Below are 24182 nucleotides of genomic sequence, written 5' to 3'. Positions count from 1 at the left end.
TTGTTTTCTCCTCCAGATTGTTCATCCAGTCTGTCCTATTCAGACAGACCTGTCATCTTTCTCTTTGCAATGTAAAACATCTGAAGAGAAGCCCAATGACCTCAAGTTTACATACACATCTCTATTATATTGAAGGTTCCCAATGAAGGTCAGTGGAACAGCACTAACAAATAACTATAACCTATCCCAAGTAGAACTTCCTGCTATTTGAACTTAATTCTTATCATCCAAAATCTCTTACTGCCATCAAGTTGATTCTGGCTCATAGTGGGCCTATCTGTGAGAGTAGAACTGTTCCTATGGGTTTCCAAAACTATTAGTCTTTATAGGAGTAGAAAGCCTTGTCTTTAGTCTGCAAAACAGTTGGTGGATTCAAACTACTTACCTTGCAGTTAGCATCCCGATGTGTAACCCACTACACTATCAGGGCTCCTCTTATTCTTATAGTACTGTAGTTATAGCCTACCTTTAAAATTATTCGTGATTATATAAAAGTAGTTCATGCTATTGAGATTCTATTTAACTTTCATGACATTTCAATTTTTACTTTCACTTAATATGTTGTTGTAAGTGTCTTTGAGTCAGCCCGGACTCATGTTGAGTTATGTGCAATAGAACAAAGCATTGAATGACCCTGCGTCATTCCTGTGATCAGCTGCAGATCCAACCTGTGTGCTTCATAGGTTGACATTGACTGTTTTCTGGAAATCGATTGCCAGACATTTCTTACTACTTTGTATGAGGCTGAAAGTGCCACTGAAACTTGTTTAGCATCATAGCAACAGGTTAACCTTCAGTGACAGATGGCTGGTTGCTATGCATGAGATAGATGGCTTAGTCATACTCCAACTGGGTCACCCAGCCACTCACAACTCTTTGGCTTCCCAGTGCTACTCTCTGACACTCCATAATGATGTGCTGACAAAGAATTGAAGAATTTGCCTCATTGGATCCCTCAGTGACTTTATCTCCAAACACTGCTGATTAAAATGAATTTCTAATAAATTATCTTTAACTTAAAGGTTCCTGGTCAGTTAGAATGAAACAATGGTGATTAAACACTCAGAAATAAATTTCTCTCTCCTGAACACATTTGCCCACCACCTGAACTGGAGTCTTTGTCCTGCTCTGAGTTCTAGACGTGACTTGTCAACACCAGGTTATGTTCAGCCATCATTTTCTTTCCATCCTAAGCACATACTGATAGAAGGCCAAGTCCACCTGTTTCCACACCCGCATCTAAGCTACCAGAAAAGCACTGGGTAGATACACAGGAGGAGGTTGGAGCACGTCAGAAGGGCCAAGGTCTGGATTCCCTACCATTCCTAGAAGAGAGCCCTCTGGGAATGGGATGGAGTATGTTATCCCTCCAAGAAAACTTTAGATCCAAAGAATATAATCTCTGGTACAAACAACCCTAGACCTAATCTCATTCTTATCTGAAAGAAGTCAAAGAAGAAGTTACAACACATTTTTAAAAATATGTTCCCTCTATTGAACATTTGCAGTACAGTCCACACACCATTTAGAACACTTCTTAATTTCCATTACTAACTACACAGATACTTCTTTTTTTAATGATAGGCAAAATCACAACAGACAAATCATAGAGCTATGGAAAGATCAAACACTACAATGTAAACCAGTCTGAGACACCACACTCACTGCCCTTTTTAAAGAAACAGGGGAAATGGCTTCAATATGTTTACTTTCTTTTCTCATTGAGTAATTTCAGAAGAAAGTCTCCCTCAGCAGCTTCCCTCCTAAAGAAGAAGCAGAGCTCAGTGCTTGAGTTTATGGCAAGATTTTGCTTTAAAATCCCACCCATCAGGCTGCCTACCAGGGCAAAGGTTGATACCCCTTGGCATTTCTGACAGCCCCTATTTCAGGGTTGCGTGTGATAGTCCAAGTAGAAGGAACAGGTGGAAAGGCACAAGCATAAGTTTTTAAAGGAATGTTGAGTCACATCAGCTAGTCCCTCCCCCAGGTGGTCTAGGAGCATATGGTGAAATTGACCCTCAAGGGCATCTTGACGCTCAAGGGCATCTTTAGTCCCTCAGCATTTACCCAAGGGAACACACTGTGATTAGAGACACACAAAACCATAGCTGGACTTGTTCTCTTTGAGGTTCCACAAATGCAAAGATCCCAAATTGGGAGTTTCAGCTTCTAGGATGTTTTATTTCTATGAGAGAGGAATACACACTAACATCTCTGGGTGTTTAGCCTTCATTTTGTCCTGTCAGTAAAAAAGAATTTTTAAAAGTTATCCAGGGTTTTCAATCTTTAGAAATCACCAGAAGAGTTAATAGACATCACAAACAGTGCAGAATCAACATCAATATATGTTTCTTTCCTCTGCATGGCCATATGCCCAGAGTGAGAGATGTAATGTAGGAAGCAGAGACTGGGGGTGGGAGGTGGGGTGGTGGTGGCGGAATTGCATAAAGGGGATGGTCCACCAAGATGTGAATCCAAATAGTGAACATGGGTGCTTGTAAGGGTTCATAGTGCTGACACTTGCTGAAATTGCTACTCATACCAGGGAGGTCAGTTCTACACATATATTACATGCAAAGCATAGTAGACCAGGGTGATTTGTGGCTGTTATCCTAAATGATCTGTTCTTATTTAGCACAAAAAAGGTCTATGTAGGAAAACATTTTCAAATTTCTACATCATATATCATGCTGTGTTTGATGACATTTTTATATGATTTTAAAGACATCCTTCTTATATGTTAATTTCCATATGATCTGCAAGCAGAATTTACACCGCATTGCGCAACTGCATTAGAGAAAGAAAAATAGATACTACAATCTGATTGGACTTACAAGATCTTTGCATTTGCTTCTTGAAGAGGAATAGCTTCTTTCTCTCCTCCCAGCCCTCTCACCCACCCTCCAACACACACACACACACACACACACACACACACACACACACACAGAGGAAAATAGTCAGGATGGCTGCCAAACATTTCTTGGTTTGATACCAAAGCATTCTGAGCAGTTTCAACATTGATTCAGGGATTTAGCTGGTTGCTGGTGCTATGAGAAGATGTGGGGAAATAGAAAGTTCTTTCTCGGTTCTTCTCTTTGCTACAATAGATATTGTTGACCTCTACATCTGGAAACTCTCTCTTCATCTAGCTTCTGTGATGCATGGTTTATCCTGCCCTTTCCTACAGCCTCAATAACCCAAAGGAAATGTTCTTTGATGTTATCCTTCAACAAGTGACAGTAACGAATCCATACATATCCTTAATCACACTGAATGTAAATGGATTAACTGCAGCAGTCTAGAGACACAGGGCAAATTTAAAAACATGAGCTATCAATATGTTCCCTATAAGAGTCACAAAGACATAAATAAGTTAAAAATAAAAGGATGAAAAGTATATCTATAACAAGCAAACACAAACCAAAAGAGAGCAAGAGTTAATATAATTTCATACAAAATAGACTTAAAAATTCATTCTATGAGACACCAAAAGACACTATATAATGATTAAATGGTCAGTTAACAAAAATACATAATAATAACAAATATTTATGCACTCAGTGGCAGAGTTTTGAAATACAACAAACTTTATTTTGAAATATAACAAACTTTAACAGTATTGAAATGAAAAATAGACCGTTCCACCATAATACTAGATTTTAACAACATATTTGGTGAAGGACAGAAGAACAAGAAAGAAACTCAACAAAGATACAGATGATCCAAACAACACAACAACCAGAGTTCTGGCAAGATGGTGCCCAAGTAAGCAGCCCACATTGGGAGCTCCATGGAGATCAGTGTACCGAGTGTCCAGGAGGACAAGTGTGGGGATTCGAGTAAGTGAAAAGTTTCTTCTGACAGCCCAGAGTACATCATAGGTCCGGAAGGCAACCTTCCCCTACATCTAGCCTTGCTCCAGAACCCAGGGGATCTGCGACCTGGTCCCAGGAACTCCCCAGCCCACCACACCAGCCACATTACTTTAGACACCACTGTAGTCACCACCTGGCAATTGACCCCTTTTGCCTTATCACTGCATCCAGAGCTGGCCAGCAGCCATATGGAGTCCCCCACAACCACAATTGCACCCCACACAGAGACATCCGCCTGTGGCACTCTCCACTGTGAGCTGCTCCCTCCTCATGAGGCTCCCTTCTCCCCACATTGTAGTGAGTCCTGCCACCATGCTCAGGTCCCTCATGACTACACCCTGTCTGCAGTCCACCTGCAGACAGTTTAATCATCTGTGACTGTGGCAGTTCTCCCCACTATTGCCTGAGACCCCCCACGAACACCTTGGCAGCAGGGAGCTCCTATCCTCCTGCCATCTGCAGCAGCAGACCTGTACCTGCACGGTGGGTGCCCCCACCAGTGACTGGCACCCACACTCTGTAGCAGTGGGGCCTTCCCTACTGTCACACAGCACCCCATAACTCAGTAAAATCCCTGCCCCCATCTTCCCAGCACCTCCACCCACAGCAGGGAGAGATGATCTCCCGCTGCTACCTGAATCAGCAGCAGCAGGGTTGTCCCTGCCTTTGCTCAGCACCCCCTCCCATGGCTGCAAGGCCTCCCCCACCTTTGTCTTCTATTTGGTGCCTGTAAAAAAAAGGAGGGGGGCCTGAAAATCTTGACCTGAGAGACCAGACCCACAGCCTGAGCACAGGCCTAACAGTCACCAGCATCACCCGAGTCTCTGAGGCCTCCCAGCACCATTGAACACTGAATCTCCTCAGTACACTGCCTTCAGAGCAGTCTGATCCACCACCAAAGTAGGTCAGAGGAAGCCCTCAAAAACAATCTTACCAGTCACAGAGAGAAAGAGCTCAGGGCCCCTTGGTCTCCCATACAAATGGTGCCAAGTTCTTCCAAAATGACATGCAAATATCAACATACCACAACACCCTCAGCAAGAAAACAAGAAAGACAAAACACAACAGTGGAGTTAATGACACTCATAGAAGAATCAGACGTGGATCTGCCACAAAAAGAAATCTTCAGAAGGCTGCTTGGAGTAATACAGGAGATGAGAGAAACAATGCAGAATAAAGATAAAATGATAGAGGAGATGAAGTCCCCGGTAGAGGGGATGAAGTCCACAAACCAAAGGGAAATATAGGAGCTAATGGATGAGGTAACAGAAGCTAAACACAAGATCATGGATTTAACAAACAGACTAGAGGAGGCAGAGAATTAGGAAGACTTTAACAAACGGGAAAAACAGTCAAACAAAATAAAGAGGCATAAGAAAACCTGAGCTCAATGACAGATGCTATGAATAGGAACAGCATTTGAATAATTAGTCTACCAGAACAAGACACAACAAAGAAGTAAACAGCTAAATTAGCAAGGGAATTTCTGGAAGCAAACTCCCCCACCTTAATGAATGAGAATACAGGAAGCATAGAGTACACCAATTACACTAAACCCCAAGAAGAACCCACCAAGGCATGTAATAGTTAAATTATCCAACTTCAAGGAAAAAGAGAAAATTTTAAGAGCAGCAAGAGAAAAGGAGGTGGTCAGATACAATGCTGCTCAGGTAAGAAAATGCTCAGACCTACTAGCAGAAACCACAAAGAGGAGAGAGTGGAATAACATCTTCCAAAAACTGAAAGGGAAAAACACCTGCCCAAGAATCCTCTACCCTGCCAAATTATCTATTAAGATAGAAGGTGAGGTGTGTTAGTCTGGGTAGACAAGAGAAACAAATCCATAGTGTGTTAGTCTGGGTAAACTACAGAAACAAATCCATGGACACATACATATGTATAAGGAAGAGGTCTATACATAAGAGCAATTGTACACCTAAGAAAACATCCCAACCCAGTCCAATCCAAGGCCATAAGTCTGATATTAGCCCACATGTCTGATACCAATATATAAAGTCCTCTTCAAACTCACGAAACACATATAATGAAGCCAAATGTAGGGCAATCACAGAACCCAGTGGCATTGGCAACATCTCAGTGCTGGCAGGGGACTCCCTGTGGCTTCTCTGGCTTCAGAGGTCTGGTTGCATACATGTGGCTTGGTAGTTCCATGTGTCTTGTCAGCTGTAATGTCTCCCAGGGAGTGTAGTAGTGAGTCTCCCACCTCCAAGGAGGAAAATTCAGCAATTTCCAGAATCCTTAGGAGAAGCCAGGCCCACACAGAGATCTTATTGCCATATCCTGATTAACAGCCTAGACTCCACCCCTACACCCTTAATCCTCAAATTGACACTAGATTATGTAACTACCACACATAAAAACTCCTATGTGTATAAGAAAGACTTTTATATAAAGCCCATAAATACGATATTAGCCCATCTGTCCGATACCATTCTATAAAGTCCTCTTCAGACTCACAAAACATGCAATGATGCTGAATGCAGGTCGATCTCAGGAGAGTGGGTAGAAAGTCTATGGATCCAGTGGCGTTGTTAAGCATATCAGCACTGGCAGTGGTCTCTATGTGGCTTCTCCAGCTCCCAGGGTACTGGTTCTATCAGCATAGTGCCATGTGTCTTGTCAGGTCTATCAGTCTCAAGGAGTGAGCAGAGAGAGAATATGTCTTCTGCCTCCAAGGAGGAAATACCGGAGTTCCCAGAATTCTCAGGAGAAGGCCATGCCCACACAGTTATATATTGATGACAGGCCAGACTCCACCTCCTTCACTCTCAAATTGACACCAGATTATGTAACTACCGCATAAGGTGAGAGTCTTCCAGGACAAGGAAACACTCAAACAATACGCAGTAAAACACCCAACCCTGCAGACCATCCTTGCCTACTCACTGTGGTCAAAGGCTGACATCCACCAACCAAAGCAGGAGAAAACCATATAGCCCAGCTCTACCCAGAAGCCAATGTGCCAATAACAATTACGAAGACAACACGGCCTCAGAGGGAAAAAAGGCAAGGAAGAAGCCCCACAAACAAATATAGCAACACTGATATGAATGGAGACAGGAAAACAAGCAACGCAAAAAGCACGAAATGACAGCAATGAATCCACAGATTATGATAATAACTCTGAATGTCAATGGTGTCAATTCATACATAAATATCCAAAGGCTAGCAGACTGGCTGAGAAAACACAATCCATCAATCTGTGGCCTGCAAGAGACACATCTTAAAACAAACAAACAAACAAACAAACAAACACATCTTGAGCTCACAGACTAAAATAGACTAAGAACAAAAGACTGGTGGAAAATATACTAGACAAACAGCAACTTAAAAAAAGCAGGGGTTGTAGTCCTAATCTCTGACAAAATTAACCTGAAGGTGCAAACCATAACAAAAGACAAGGAGGGGCACTATATAATGCTCAAAGGATCAATAACCAAGACCAGTGAGCATAATAAATATATACGAGGCTAACAAATGGGACACCTGTGAAATTTGTCAAACTACTCAAAAGATGAAAAAAGAAATCACATTCAACAATCATAATAGGGGAAAGAGAGATCACTGGGAAAGAAGCTCAGCCAGGAGGCTACAGAGCTAAACACTACAATTAGGCAGCTGGATTTTACAAAGATATATAGAACTTTACATCCAAATGCAAAAAAATTCAGATTATTTTCAAGTGCTTATGGCCCATTTTTGAAAATAGACCTCTTGCTGGGGCACAAGACAAGCCTGAGTAAATTCAAACACATAGCGATTACTCAGACATCCTTATTGGATCATCACATAACAAAGCTGGAGATCAATGAAAGGATGACCAGAAAAACAAGGCCAACAATTGGAGGATGAATAATGATCTTCTGCAACAAGAATGGCGATTTGCCCAGATTAGAGAGTTTAGGAAGTTTCTAGAAACTAATGAGACTGAGAATACAATGTATCAAAACCTATAGGATACTGCAAAAGCCAATCACAAAAAGACAAGTATAATACTAGTACCCTGAGGGAAGTATAATCAGCACAGTAGGTATAGAAGACAAGCCACTTATCTCACACTATACGGGTGTAGGTACAGGTGGTCAGATGAAGGTCACACCAAGCCCAAGGAGATACATGTTAATCCAACATAAAGAAGGGGGAAATGGTGAAAGGGGAGGTAGAACAGGTGGGGATGTGAAAGAGAGATGATGACATGGGGGAGCAGGGCACTAACCCACCCAAAGGCAGAGTATTGGTTACATGCATACAGACCCCACCACGGCACACCAAACCATGAGGGCAATGAAACCACTTGGAGGAATAAATAAAAAGGGTAGTCTACATGGGCAGTCTTAATCAGAGCCAAACTAACCCCACCCCCTACAAGTACATGCGACAGAGGACAACATTAAACATACAGGTTGGGGAGAGGGGCCAGCATACCATGCCCAGACAAAAGCAAACCAAGAAGGAAAAAGAGAAAGGGACAGACTAGGCCCATTATTGGCACACCAAGCCTGGAGAATGTCGTCCCTGCACAGAGCAGCTAAGGCACAGAGAAGACGGTAGGGCCGACAACAGCTCAAGACATGTTGTCCCTTTACTGAAGCATACCTTGGCAGAGGACAATCCTGGGGACACACAGTGGAAAGCTAGTTCAGTCTAACCCCCTGCAGTGAGGCGAACCAATAGGGAACATAACAGATCACAACGGGAGCAAAGCCAAGCCACAAAGCCCTTAAAGAGCTCCCCAAATAGACTTCATACTAGGAGGGGCAGCTCCCAGAATTCCCACAGGGCCAGTGGGGAGATAGTCATAAAGGTCAGCAGACAGACCTGGAATTATGTATGTTTTTGTTATCATTGTTTTTCTTTTCAATCTTGTTTTCTTTTTGTTTGACTCATGTTATTGTTGGTTTTCCTACTGATATAAGATAGGCATGGGAAGCAAGCATGAGGGGAAAGCAACAGGACTGACAGTCCTGGAGGGACTTGAGGGGAGAAGGAGGTGGGGGAAGGGAGCAGTGAGCAAACAATGCCACAGACAGGGGGACAACTGGGGAATTAAAATCAACAAGGAGGACATAGAGATCCTGGGGGATTTGGAACAACAGCAATTGAGCTGAGAGGAATTACTAAGAGGCAGAAGTAAAGTGAGCAAGATGGTAAGGCAGGAGGAAGGTAAATGGAAACAGAGCAATGATTGAAGAAGCAAATCTATGAATAGTGGTATAAGCATACGTGTGTACACATGTAAATACATTAATTCATAAAAATAAAAGCATTGGCCTAGGTAAATATATTTATATGGCAATACATTGATGTACTGCATGAACTTTGGGCCTCTGAACCTACCCTCCCTCAATACAAGAACACTTTTTTCTAACAAACTGGCATTCTGTGATGCTTACCTTCCCGGTACAATCACTTGACAAAATGGGTGCAAAATCAAATGTGGTAAAGAAAGCGGATGGTGGCCAGCTATTAAAAGCTATAGCATCTCGGGTCTTAAAGGCTTGAAGTTAAATAAGCAGCCATCTAGCCCAGAAGCAACAAGCCCACATGGAAGAGGCACACAGCCTGTGTGACCATGAAATGTCATTGGGACCAAGTAACAGGCATCAGAAAACCCATAATAAACAAATCAAAAAACCCATATTGTTGAGAATGAGGGGGTCGGAGCAAAGACTCAAAGCCCATATTTAGACAATGGGACATCCTTCCACAGAGGGGTCATAGGGTTATAGGGGTTGAATGAATCAACCAGGGCACAGTAAAGCACCAATGAAACACACAATATTCCTTTAGCTCCTTGAAGCTTCCTTGCCCTTTATTATCATGACCCTAGTGCTGCCTCTCACTTCAGACTAGACCGGAGCATGCACACAGGTATGGATAAGAGATAAGAGCTCACAACACATGGAGATCAGGAACAGGAATGGGAACAGCGATACCAGCTATTACCAATTACACCAGCTAGGAGGAAGGTAGGGAGAGGAGGGCAAGACAGGGGGACTGATCACAACAGTTGACACATAACCATGCACACCCCCTTCCAGGGGAAAGAACAACAGAAATCATGGGGAAAGGGAGACAGCAGAGGGGGTGGGTGTCGGTGGGCTCAATAGAAAGTAAAAGTGAAGAAAATAATGATGGCAACATATGTACAAATATGCTTGATAAAACTGATGTATGTATTGTTATAAGAGTTGTAAGAGTCCCCCCACTATCATGATCCCAATTCTACCTTACAAATCTGGCTAGACCAGAGGAGGTACACTGGCACAGACAGGAACTGGAAACACAGGGAATCCAGGACAGATGATCCCTTCAGGACCAGTCTTGAGAGTAGTGGTACTGGGAGGGTGGGGTAGAAAGGGGAAACCGATTACAAAGATCTACATATAACACCCTCACTGGGGGACAGGCAACAGAAAAGTGCATGAAGGGAGATGTCAGACAGTGTAAGACATGACAAAATAATAATTTATAAATTATCAAGTGTTCATGAAGGAAGGGGGAGCGGGGAGGGAGAGGAAAAAATGAGGAGCTGATACCAAGGACTCAAGTAGATAGCAAATGTTTTGAGAATGATGGCAACAAATGTACAAATGTGCTTGACACAATGAATTGGATTGTGATAAGAGTTGTATGAACCCCCAATAAAATGATTTAAAATAAAAGAGTTGTAAGAGCCTCCAATAAAATGAGCTTTTAATAAAGAAAAAAGCAAATAACACAACAACCAATCTGACTTCCTGAAAATACACATAACACATCACTCATAAGCAATAAAATGCACAATTTTCTCCAATGCTCATAGAAAAGTCTCCAGAATAGGCTTTGGTTCTGGTCACAAAGCAAATCACAATAAATTTAAAAACATCAAAATAATATGAAATACAAGATGACCAATGAATCCACAGATCATGATAATAACTCTGAATGTAATGGTCTCAATTCATACATTAAAATAAAAAGGCTAACAGACTGACTCAGAAAACATAACCCATCAATCTGTGGCCTGCAAGAGACACATAAGGTCGCAGACAAAAATTGACTAAGAATAAATGGCTGGTGGAAAATATACCAGGCTCAGCAACTTAAAAAATGCAGGGTTGCAATCCTAATCTCTTAAGGTTCATACTATAAAAAGAGACAAGGAGGGGCACTATATAATGTTCAAGGTTCAGAAAAACCAGGAACCAGTGAGCATAATGAATATATACGTGCCTAATGAGAAACCCACAATGTTCATCAAACTATTCAAAAGATGAAAAAAGAAATCACATATTCAACGACTTTAATACACCACTATCAGAGAAAGATAGAACACTGCGAAAGAAGCTCAGCAAGGAGGCCGTAGAGCTAAACACTACAATTAGGCAAGTGAAAAAAAATTCACATTCTTTTTAAGCTCTTGCGGCTCATTTTTAAAAATAGACCACATGCTGGGACACAAGTCAAGCCTGAAGAAATTCAAACACATAGAGATTATTAAGATGTCCTTCATAGATCACCACACCATAAGACTGGAGATTAATAAAAGGATGACCAGAAAAACAAGGGCAAACTATTGGAGGATGAATAATGATCTTCTGCAACATGAATGGGTACTGACCCAGATTAGTGGAGTTAGGAAGTTTCTAGAAATTAATGAGAATGAGACTACAACAAATCAAAACTTATGGGATATGGCAAAAGAGTTATCAGAGGTAACTGATAACTTGATAGCCATAAATGCATATATGAAAAAGGAAGAGAGACTTATACACTATCATAAAACCTCCAGCAACTAGAATAGAGTCAACTGAACAACCTTTCCAATAGCAAAAGAAAAGAAATAACAAAAATCAGGGCAGAGGTAAACCAGTGAGAAGACAAAAGAATGATGCAAAAGATTCATGCAGCAAAAAGCTGGTTCTATGAAAGGATCAACAGAATCGACAGATCGCTGGCAAACCTAACCAAGGAAAGGAAGGAGCAAACATCAATAGCCGGAATGAGGGATGAAACAGGGAAAATCATAGCAGATCCCAATGAGATTAAACGGATAATCACAAAGTATTATGAAAATCTGTATTCTAGTGAATTGAACTTGGAAGACATGGAGAAATACTTGGAAAAACAATCCATCCCTAGATTACCTCACATAGAGGTCAAGAACCTCAACAGACCCATAGCAAAAGAATAAAGAAGGTACCAATGAAAAAAGTTCCTGGACCAAATGGCTTCACAGGAGAATTTTACGAAGCATTCAGGGAAGAGCTGACACCAATCCTCTACAAATTATTCCAGAGCATAGAAAAGGATGGCAATCTCCCAAACTCATTCTACAAAGCCAGTATAACTTTGATGCCCAAATAGGGTAAGGATCCCACAGGAACAGAGAACTAAAGACTGATGTCTCTAATGAAAATAGATGCAACAAGATATTGGCAATAGAATACAAAAGTATATCAAACATATCATCCACCATGATCAGGTAGGATTCATTCCAGGAATGCAGGGATGGTCTGACATGCAAAAAATCAATCAATATTATACATTACATTGGTAAGAAACAGTATAAGAATCATATGATAATATCGATACATGCAGAAAGAACATTAGAAAACATCCAACACCATTCCTAATTAAGACATCTACGAAAAGCCAACAGCCAACATTATAGTCAATGGAGAAGGGACGAAAACAATCCCACTGAAAATGGGGACCAGACCAGGATACACCTTGTCCCCACTTCTATTCACTACCGTCCTGGAGGTCCTAGTTAACAACATAAGACAGCGGAAGGACATTAAAGGTATCCAACTGGGTGAGGAGGAGGTGAAACTATTGCTATTTGCAGATGACATGATTCTGTACATTGAAAATTCCAAGGTCCACAAAAGGATTACGGACAGCAATAGAGGAATATGGAAAAGTGAAAGAATACAAGGTGAACAAACAAAAATCTATTGGTTTGCTATATCCATTGGACAAGAACATGGAAGAGGAGATCAAGAAGGCAGTACCCTTGACAATAGCCAAGAACAAATTGAAATGTCTAGGAATATATTTAACCAAAACCTCCCAAAAGACTAATACAGAAAACTACAAGACTCTGCTACAGGAAACCAAAAGTGAAATCCACAAATGGAAGAATATCCCATGTTCATGGATTGGAAGATTCAACATAGTAAAGATGTCAATCTTACCCAAGGCACTTTATAAGTTTAACGCTATCCTGATTCAAATACCAACAACCTTCTTCAAAGAATTGGAAAAACTGACCACCAATTTTATACGGAAAGGGAAGAAGCCCAGAATTAGCAGAAGAAGGACAAAGTGAGAAGGCTCACTTTAACTGGCTTTAACACCTAGCACACAGCCACAGTGGTCACAACAGTGTGGTACTGGAATAATGACAGATACTTAGACCAATGGAAACAGAAATAAAACCATCAGCATATAGACAACTGATCTTTGACAAGGACCCAAACGCATCAAGTGGGAGGTGGATGTTGCTGAAACTGTTTCTGAAAACAATGGATATCCACAGGTAGAAAACTGAAACAAGGTATTTACCTCACCCCATGCACAGGAACAAACTCAAGGTGGATCACAGACCAAGAAGTAAAAACCCCAACTATCAGGACCACCAATGAAGGAATCTGGACAAATGTATGAACCTTGGCTCAGGGAATACATAGGCTAACTGCAATAGGGAAGGGTACATACACAGGTGAACCTGAAATTGAGAAGTGGGATTGACTAAGGATAAAACACCTGTTTGCATCAAGACTTCACCAAGAGGGTAACAGGGCAACCCACAGACTGGGAGAGGAGTTTTAGCAATAATGCAACAGACAGAACTTATTCCTAACATCTACAATACCCTCCTGGCCTGCAAAAAGAGGAAAACAGTTGATCCCCTGAGGAAGTGGGCAAAAGACCTGAAAAGAAGTTTCACTAGGGAGGAGACCTGTATGGCCAATAAACATATTAGAAAATGCTCCTGATCATTAGCTATCAGAGAAATGCAAATTAAAATAACCATGATTTACCATCTGACACCCTTTAGGTTAGCCCAAATCCTATACCACGAAATTTGGAAGACAGCTACTTGGCTAACTGCCTGGAAGAGATCCATATATGTGCCCATTCCAAAGAAAGGTGATCCTACAGAGTACTCAAACTATCATTGATATCACATGCAAGTGAAATTTTCTTGAAGAACATCCAACAATGATTGCAGCAGTATTTTGAGAGGAAACTACCAGAAGTTCAGGTCAGATCCAGAAAGTAATGTGGGACAAGGGATAACATGGCTGATGACAAATTGATCTTGACTGAAAGCAGAGAATACCAGAAAGATGTTCACATGTGTTTTAATGACTATGCAAAGGCATCAGTTATGTGGATCATAAATTATGGATAGCCTTGAGAAGAATGGAAATTCCAGAACAACTCAGTGTTCATTCTGATCTTGTAGCAACTGTGCAAACCACCAGAAAATATTGCAAGTTTCAATGTCTTCTGGCATCATTTTTGGCCTTTTCTTTATTTTTAATGACCTTTTCTTTTCTCCATGTTTTATGTCTTCCTACAACCTGTGTAGCCTTTGGTTATTAGTATTCAATTTTTTTCAAGTCTAATTTTGAGATGGTGTTTAAATTTAGGTGGGATCTACTCAGACTTGTATTTTGACTGTTTTCCTTTTTTTAAAAAAATTTGCTTCAGCTTTATCTTGAGCATCTTTTTCATTATCTTAATACCCAGTAGGAGAACTAGTAGCAAAGTGGGTTAAGAGTTGGACTGCTAGCCTCGAGGTTAGCAGTTTGAAACCAGCAGCAGCTCTCGGAAACCCATAGGGGCAGTTCTACCGTGAATCAGAGTTGGCTAGGTGGCAGTGTTTGAAGGTTTAGTTTTGGTATTAGCCAGTGGTTTCTAAGGAAGGTGTTATTCAGTTTGCATATATTTTATATTTTCCCTCCTTGTTCTTTCTGCTTACTTTTATGTTGTTTGAATCAGAGGAAGTATTTCATATATATATATATATATTTTTAAATTAAAAGATAATATTATTGGGGGTGTTTACAACTCTTATTACAATCCATACATCAATTGAATCAGGCATATTTGTAATATGTTGCCATCATTCTTTTCTAGATATTTACTTTCTATTGAGTGCTTGGTATCAGCTCCTCTTCACCACCACCCCACTTGATAGATTATAAATTATTATTATTTTCACATCACTTTCATATCTCACATGGGCCACTGTTTCCCTTCCCCCATGGTTTTTGTTGCTCTCCCTGGAATGGGGTGTGTGGTTATGTGTTGATCATCGCAATCTGTTCCCACTTCCTCCCCTCCACCCCCTTCCCCCTACTCTTCTGGTATTGCTATTCCCATTCCTGCTTCTGGATTCCATGTTTGTGAGCTCTTATCTCTTATCTGTGCCTGTGTACATGCTCCGGTCTAGTCCAAAGTGAGAAGCAGCACTGGGGTCATGATAGCGAGCGGTGAGGAAACCTCAAGGAACCAGAGGAATATTGTGTGCTCCATCAGTGCTTTACTGTGACCTAGTTGAATAATCAATCCCTTCCCTCTGACCCCTCCGTGGGGGGATGTTCCATCATCTACAGGTGGGCTTTGTGGCTCTGCTCCAACCCCCCTTGTTCTCAATGATATGTGTTTTTCATGGTTTGTTTGTTTGTTTGTTATGGATCTTCTGATGCCTGCTACCCAGTCCTGATGACCCCTCATGATCCCATAGGCCAGAGTGCTTCTTCCATATGGGCTTGTTGTTTCTCTGCTGATGGCCACTTGTTTTATTTCAAGCCTTTAAGACCTGAGATGATATAGCTTTTAATAGCTGGGTACCATCCGTTTTCATCACCACATTTGCTTATACACCCATTTTGTCTTCAGTGATTGTACCGGAGGGTGAACATCATAGACTGCCAGTTTGTTAGAACAAAGCATTCTTGTATTGAGGAAGGGTATGAGCAGAGGCTTGAAGTAGGCCCATTGCCTCAGTGTGTTGCAATATAAATATATGTACATAGGCCACTTCCTCTATTTTTATGGATTAATGTATTTACATATGGACACACCTATGCTTATACCTCTATCCATAGCTTTGCTTCCTAGTTCATTCCTCTGTTTCCTTTTACCTTCCTTCTGCCCCACCATCACGCTTGCCCTACTTCTGCCTCATAGTACTACCTCTCAGCTAGATTGCTGTTGCTCCAACACCCCCAGGAGCTCTATGTCCTCCTCGTTGTTGATTTTAATTCCCTAGTTGTTCCCCTGTCTGTGGTGCTGTTTGCTCATCACACCCTTCCCCCACCCCCTTCTCTCCCCAAGTCCTTCCAGGACCATTGGTTCAGTTGCTTTCTCCTCGAGCTTGCTCCCGTGCTTGTCTTATGTAAGTAGGCAAACCAGCAATGGCATAGGTCAAACAAATAGAAAACAAAGATTGAAAAAAAGAAAAGGAAAAAAAAAGAGAGAAAAAACACATAATTCCAGGTCTGTCTGCTGATTTGTATGACTATCTCCCCATTGGTCCTGGGGGAATTCTGGGAGCTGGCCCTCCTAGCCTGAAGTCTATTTGGGGGGGCACTTTAGGGGCTTTGCTTTGCTCTGGTTGCTTACCTGTTATGTTCCCTTCTTGATTTGTCCCGCTGTGGGGGTGGGGAGTGGAGGGGGTGTTTCAGACTGCAATAACTCCCAGCTGTGTGTCCCCAGTATTGTCCTCTGCCACGGTATGCTCAAATAAGGGGTCATGTCATGAGCTGTTGTCGGCCCTACAGTCCTCTCTGTGCCTTAGCAGCTCCGTGCAGGGAGCTCATCCTCCCGGTTTGGTGTGTCGTTATGGGGTCTAGTCCAGCCGTCCCTTTCTCCTCACCTCAACTTGTAGGTTTAGTGCTGTTCTCTATCATACATACTTTTAGGGAGGTGGTCAGTTTGGCTATGGTTGGTGGGCCCTGTAGCCCAATCTTTTCATGCATTCCTCCCCGTGATGTTGCCCTCATGATTTGGTGAGCCATGGTGGGGTCTGTTTGCACACTCCCAATTCTGTGGAGGTAAAACCAATACTCTCCCCCTGGGTGGGTTAGTGCCTTGCTGCCCCCATGCCATCATCTCCCTTTCATCCCACCCTCACCCCACCCCCCACTCCGCCCGCATTTCCTCCCTTACCCTTCCCCCTTTCCCTTTCTTTATGTTGGATTAACATGTACCTCTTTGGGTTTGATCTGACCTCCACCAGACATAAATTTAAATAATACTTGTACTAATTGGATTTCCTTGAAGGCAGAGATTTTTATCCTAACACACCGCATTGCATTTCATGATTGATTTTGCAATGTCCTTTTTGACAATGAATGTCACGGGATTCCTCTTGACATGGTTATTCCTGACATAGTAAATCATATGATTTTCTGATTCAAAATGGCCAATACCAGCTCATTTCAGCTTATTAATGACTAGCATATGCATCTTTATGCTTTCCACTTCACTTTTGACCACTTCCAAGTTTTCTAGATTCATATTTCATATATTCCAAGTTCTAATCATTAATAGATTTTTGCAGCCGTTTCATGCCCCATCAGCAAATGAACACCCTGAAGGCTCCACTTCCATAGGCTTTACCCAATTCATGTCACCATGGTTGACTCCCCTCCGAGAACCCAGCATCTCCTCACTCACAATTCCAGTGTCCTTGAACCTGAGGGGCCCATCCTCTGGCACTATCTCTGAAAATGTTCTATGTCCATTCTTTAGGCCTTCAGTATCTGACAATGTTTCAAAGGTATGTATAAGGTTCCAGCAGCTCCTTCCTTCAGGATGGGGAGCCTAGTCGTTCTTCATTGTCTGTTCTTAGTCTGGAAGCTCTGCTGAAGCCTGGTAACTTTGGGAGACCCTGCTGACATTTAGAATACCAGTGACATATAATTCCAGTATCACAGGAATGCACAAGCCACCACAGTATGACAAACTGACAGACAAGTGGTAAACTCATAGGGTAGCTAAGGCAAATGGAAGAAATGATGAAGTCAAAGAGGTGAACAGAAAACTTCAAAGGGCAGCTGAAGACAACAAAGTAAAAGATTATAATGAAATGTACAAAGACATAGAGTTAGAAAACCAAAAAGGCAGAACACAGTCAGCATATCTTAAACTGTTAGAACTCAAGAAAAAACTCAAGTCTTGGCTTAAAGTATTGAACAATTCTGTTGGCAAAATATTGAACGAGGTAGGAAGCAGCAAAAGAAGATAAAAAGAATACACAGAATCACTGTTCCAAAAAAAATTAGTTGACATTCCACCATTTCAGGAAGTAATATATGCACTGCATTAGCCAAAAACAAGGTTCCAGAAAATGACTGAATACCAATTAAAACGTTTCTACAAGGTGATGAAGCACTGGAAACACTCACTTGTCTAAAGCAAGAAATTTGGAAGAGAGCTAGCTGGCCAATTGACTGGAATACACACACACACACATACATACATATATATATACATATGCACATATATATGTAATTATACTGTATTTATTATTCTAGGGATCTAGAATACTAATTCATACCACCTAGAGATCATTTCACCCACTGCTCTGTTTGGCAGCCAGTCTGTTCTCCCTCTCTTCAGCAATGGTGAGGCAGATACCTTTCCCTGGCGGGGGGTGGGGGTGGGGTGGGGTGGGGTATCCATGGTTTGTTGCTTTTTTCAATAGGGCAAATGTTGGAAAGTCAGTGGTAAAACTATTGCCATTGACATCTTTCGCATGGCTATATCAAAAGAACCAAAAAGTCTCTCTAGTGGTGATCACACCAATCCTCCCCAGGTTAGCACCTCCAGTCACCATACACTTGTTACCTGTGTCAAACTTGATGACATCAGTAATCTTTCCAGTCTCCACATCAATCGAATGGTGTCATCCACCTTGATGAGGGTCAGGAGAGCGGACGGTGTGACATCATGAGCCAACAGGTGACGGGGTTAAAAGATCTTTCTTACTTCACAAAACTTGTACTTCATTCACCTCCTCAGGTGTAATACTATGAGCAGCAAAGTGACCCTTTGTGTCATAGATCAGGCGGAAATTCTCTCCGGTCCTGTGACATCCATAAAACCAGCTGGGCAGGTTATATCAGTTCAGACCTTGCCATCAATCTTAATGTACCACTGCATGCAAATTTATACATAATACATGCAAATTTATAGAATGTAAAACTGCATGCAAATTTATATATAATACATGCAAGTGAAATTTTCCTGAAGACCATTCAACAGTGGTTTTAGCAGTACATTGACAGGAAGCTGCCAGAAAGTCAGGCCAGATTGAGAAAAAGACACAGAACTAGGGATATCATTGCTAACTACCATCAGATGGATGTAGATCGGAAGTAGAGAATACCAGAAAACGATTCATTTGTATTTTATTGCCTCTGCACAGGCATCGGCTGTGTGGATCATAAACTCTGGATTTCCTTGAGAAGAGTGGAAGCTCCAGGACACTTCATGTGCTCATGCTGAACTTGTACTTAAATCAAGGAAATGCTGCATGGTTCAAAAGCAAGGAAGATGTGCCTCAAGGTTGTATCTTCTCATTATAATTATTCAATCTGTAAGGTGGCTTATATGAAGAAGAATGTGGCAGCAGGCCTGGAGGAAGGCTTATTAACAACCTGCGATATGCAGATGAAACAACCCTGCTAATTGAAAGGGAGGAGGACTTGAAGCACTGGCTGATGACAATCAAGGATTGCAGCCTTCAATCTAGATTACAGCTCAATGTGAAGAACACCAAATTATTCACACCTGGATCAATAGGTAACATCATGGTAAATGGAGACAAGGCTGAAGTTGTTAACGATTTTGTCTTGCTTGGATCCACAATCAATTCTGATGGAAGCAGAAGTCAAGAGATCAAACGACACATTGCTTTGGGTCAATCTGTTGCACAAGGCTTCTTTAAAGTGTTAAAAATCAAGGATGTTACTTTCAGGACTAAGGTCTGCCTGACCCAAGCCATAGTATTTTCAGTTGCCTCATATGCACGTGAAAATCAGAAATTGAATAGGCACACTGAAGAAGAATCAATGAATCTGAATTATGGGGCTAGGGAAGAATATTGAAATACCACAGATTGACAAAAGGAAGAACCTACTCAATGTATCTTAAACTGAAAGACTAACGAAAAACTGTGAGGGGAGCAAGTAGACCTCTGTGGGATCCACTTTAGGGTTGCTAGCATCACCCCTCAAGGAGTCCTGGTGGTGTAGTGGTTACATGTTGGGCTGAGATCCACATGGTTGGTAGTTCAAAAGCAATAGCAGCTCTGAGCAGGAAAGACTGTGCTTTCTACTCCCCTGAGCAATTATAGTCTCTGAAACCCACAGGAGCTCATTATGAGTCAGCATTGACTCAAGGACAGCTAGTTTTGGGTTTTGGTTTTAGTTGTTTTATTTATTTATTTAGAGCACCACCCCCACCTGGACACTGTGACTTGCAAGACTACTGTCTGTTAGAGAAAACCCATGCAGTTGGAGTCTGCTTCCATAGTCAACACTCTGTCAGCCTTCTTGTATACTCTATAGCTTTGGCCTTTGGAACCGAGAATAGATCTCTCAGGATGTCTTCTCCGGCCTGTTTGGTCTTCTTCCCAGCTGGCATCTTGAGGGGCGGCTACACCCACAGCCAACACATTACAAGATGGGCTCTGATAGTAACAAGGCAGACATCCCAGTAGATCTGAATGGAGCATGATGGCTCCTCCCCAACCTGAACACTGTCACCTGCAAGCCTGCTGTGCATTCTACAGAAGGGTGCTGTAGTGGAGTCTCCTCCAATCGTCTTCACTCTATCTGCCTTCCTGTGTACTCCCTAGTTCTACTCTCAGAATCAACAGGGCAAATCTCCCTTGAGGTTAACTGGGGGCAGTTTACCTCCACTTCCAGTGGCACTGGAGCTACCTGGGACTGCTGTATGTAAGGAAGCTAAAGTCTTGAGTGGGGCTGCATGTACTATCAGCAACAGGGCAAACCTCCTTGGGATGTGATCAGAGTGACATCCCATCCCTCATCTCGTAAATGTTGGTTGCCAGGCTGTTGCAAACTGCTACATAAGAGCCCCTTTATGGAATCTGTTCCCATAGTCAACCTTTTAACTGTCTCCCGATGCACTCCATAGTTCGGGCCTTTGAAACTAATAGGACAGACCTCCTTGGGGATCAGTTTGGGTCTGTCTGCTCCCCTTAAAATTGGCACTGAAGATTGCTGACTGAGGCTGTTCTGTGCTGTAAGTAGACATTCTGAATGGAGGTGACACCCAAATATACTCTTGGGCAGACTCTTGTACCAGCCAGCAAAACCTCCCTGGAGATCAGTTCAGAGTGTGACTACTTGCCGCCCCCGCCCCCCACAGCTAATAACTTTTGGCTATTGGACTGATAGAAATGTTCCTACAGTGGAGTCAGGAGATGAGTCACCTAAGTGGAGACTGCTCCCTCAGTCATCACAGGGTCACTGGGGCTCTGGAGTAAACAAGACACCATCTGGAGGTCCTCTGGGGAGTGCCAGTCACCTCCTACGGAAGTGGAGGAAAGTGCAGGAAAGTCTGCCGATGCTGCCTGTGGCAGTTACAGAATCTGTCAACTTGTGAAGGGGTGGGGTCTAGCCTGTCAATCAGGTCACAGTTAATGAGGCCTCTGTGTAGGCATGGCCTTCTCCTGAGGATTCTGGGAACCCCTATCTTCCTCTCAAGAGGCTGAACACACTCTCTCTGCTTTATCTTCCTGCTGACAAGACACACGGAGGGAGCTGTGCTGATGGTGCCAGAGTCCTGGCGCTGGAGGAGCCAGCTATGATGATCCCACCACCACTGGATCCATAAGACTTCTTACCCACTGGCCTGTGACCTTCCTGCATTCTGCATCGCTGCATGTGTTGTGTGAATCTGAAGAGGAATTACAGACTGGTATTGGACATATGGGTTAATATCGGACTTATGGACTTGATCTGAACTGGGCTGAGATAGTTCTTTATATACAATTACTATTTTATAAAACTCTTTCTTATACACATATGAGTGTCTATGAGTTTGTTTCTCTAGTCAACTCAGAGTAACACATTATGGTACCTTGGGAATGAGGTACTAGAGAAATAAATCATAAAGATGGAGAGTGGATGCTTGTTTGACCTCTGCCTCATGGTATTTTTTCTTCTTTGGCTAGCCAGAGTTCAGATGTGGTCATACAGTTTACTGGGTTGTTTTCTGGTGTTCGTTTAGGTGTTCGTTTAACTACAATCTGGAAAGAATATGGGAAGTTCAAGTTTTGATTATTTTGTTTGGTTGTTGTTTTTGGTTATTTCTGTGTGAAATGGCGAAAATGAATGTGATTAATATATATTTTGAGCTCAAGGGACAAAATCAATCCTTGAATTTCTCAGAACTGCTGAATGAAAATGTCTGACAGAATGTCAAAATGTCTGACAGAAGGCCTGGCCCTGGCTTGAGGCAATGTAGCCAGAGGCCTAAAGCAATATTTTGTATCAATGGAATAGTTTAGATAAGGATTAAGATAGATAAGGATTGGACTTGACTGTTTTAAGAATTGAGGTTAGGATCTGGCTGTACTAGATTTATACTGTTTTCTTCTGCCTATTGTTACCAATATAATGAATGATAGAAATGATCATTGGGAAGTATAAATAGAGAGTTTGTAAACTAACTGTTTCAGTCACCAATTTGAAATCTTCATATGGATTAGGACACTCCTGCAAAGAAGGTTCTGAAAGGATCAGCCCCACCCAGTGTCTTGAGGGCTCAGGACATTCGAAGGTGAAGAGGCTTGCCTAGGGGGCTGTTGCTGGGTTGGAGGAAATAAGTGGAACTCTTTGGCTTTTTGAATTTTGAACTAGTGGTTTGTGTCAGAGGCTGGAAAAAACTTGGAGGCACAACGAACCTCTCCTCTCTAGGACTGAACATTAAAGGGAGCCTCTGGGCAGGCTGAAATGCCTGCTAGGTGACCACCTTGATCCACTTGTTGAGTGGAAGTGGGAGAAATGCAGCAATAAAGAGATGGCTTGAGTCTGGCCACTGACACCCGTGGACCTGCTTCACAGGGTCCAGAGGAGAAAACGAGTTGGTTGACGGATCTGAAGTTTAAGACATAGCACAAGGGGGCAAGGATTGTTGAGAATCTGTGAAGGGACCCATGGTCTAAAGGCGAGGTGACCAATGGGCACCCTGGTGAGGCTAAGTGAGGCAGCCCACATTGAGTTGACCAGAACTGGACCAGATGGAGAGAAGATATTTGAGCCTATGAACTGGTGAATATTGCTGCTGACTTTATGGATGGCCTGTCCTGATTTGACTTTGCTTATGGATGCAGACTTCACAAGGTTCCAACTGGAATAATATTGTTCACATCAAACATTAGGATATATTCATAGAATTATAGGATTATGGTGTAGGTGTTCGTTTAACTACAATTGTTAGGCATAGAATACTTTGTTTTGTTCACTTATAGAATATTATGTTTAAATGAGGTTGGCACATATTGAGTTGCATACAGTTTAGTTTTATCCTATTAGATAAAGATATGATTTTATTATTGTTTTGTCAAAATTATGTACGGCTACAGAGTTGTGTAAGAGTGTCAAGTTGACAAGGGGTGGTCTGTGGCAGTTACATAATCTGCCAATTTGTGAAGGGGTAGGGTCTAGATGTTAATCAATCACAGCCAATGTGGCCTCAGTGTAGGCATGGCCTTCTCCTGAGGATTCTGGGAACGCCTATCTTCCTCCGGGGAGGTGGGACACACACACACACACACACACACACAGCTTTATCTTCCTGTTGACAAGACACATGGAGCTGTGCTAAAGCCAGCACCCTGGTGCTGGAGGTGTGTGGGGACCCACGCCAATGCTAAGATGCTTCCACACTGTTCACCCACTGGCCTGTGATCTTCCCGTATTCTGCATCATTGCATGTGTTGCGTGAATCTGAAGAGGAATTTATAGACCAGTATCGGACATATGGGCTAATTATTGGACTTATGGACTTGATCTGGGCTGGGATGTTTTCTTTATATACAATTACTCTTTATATAAAGCTCTTTCTCATACACAAATGAGTCACCCTGAATTTGTTTCTCTAGTCAGCCTAGACTAACACACTGCCCCTGAATGCCAGCTCAAATATAAGCAGAATCCACAGAGCAGGAAAGGCAGCCTTGGGCAACACCAGAGGGCAACATCCAGCCCCAAATTGGGTGCTCTAGGGGTAGGTTTTTGG

This window comes from Echinops telfairi, unplaced genomic scaffold (assembly GCF_000313985.2).
Source record: "Echinops telfairi isolate 266 unplaced genomic scaffold, ASM31398v2 ScPeMD7_5;HRSCAF=22, whole genome shotgun sequence".
Classification (NCBI taxonomy): domain Eukaryota; kingdom Metazoa; phylum Chordata; class Mammalia; order Afrosoricida; family Tenrecidae; genus Echinops; species Echinops telfairi.
Note: the sequence above shows the minus strand (reverse complement) of the source record.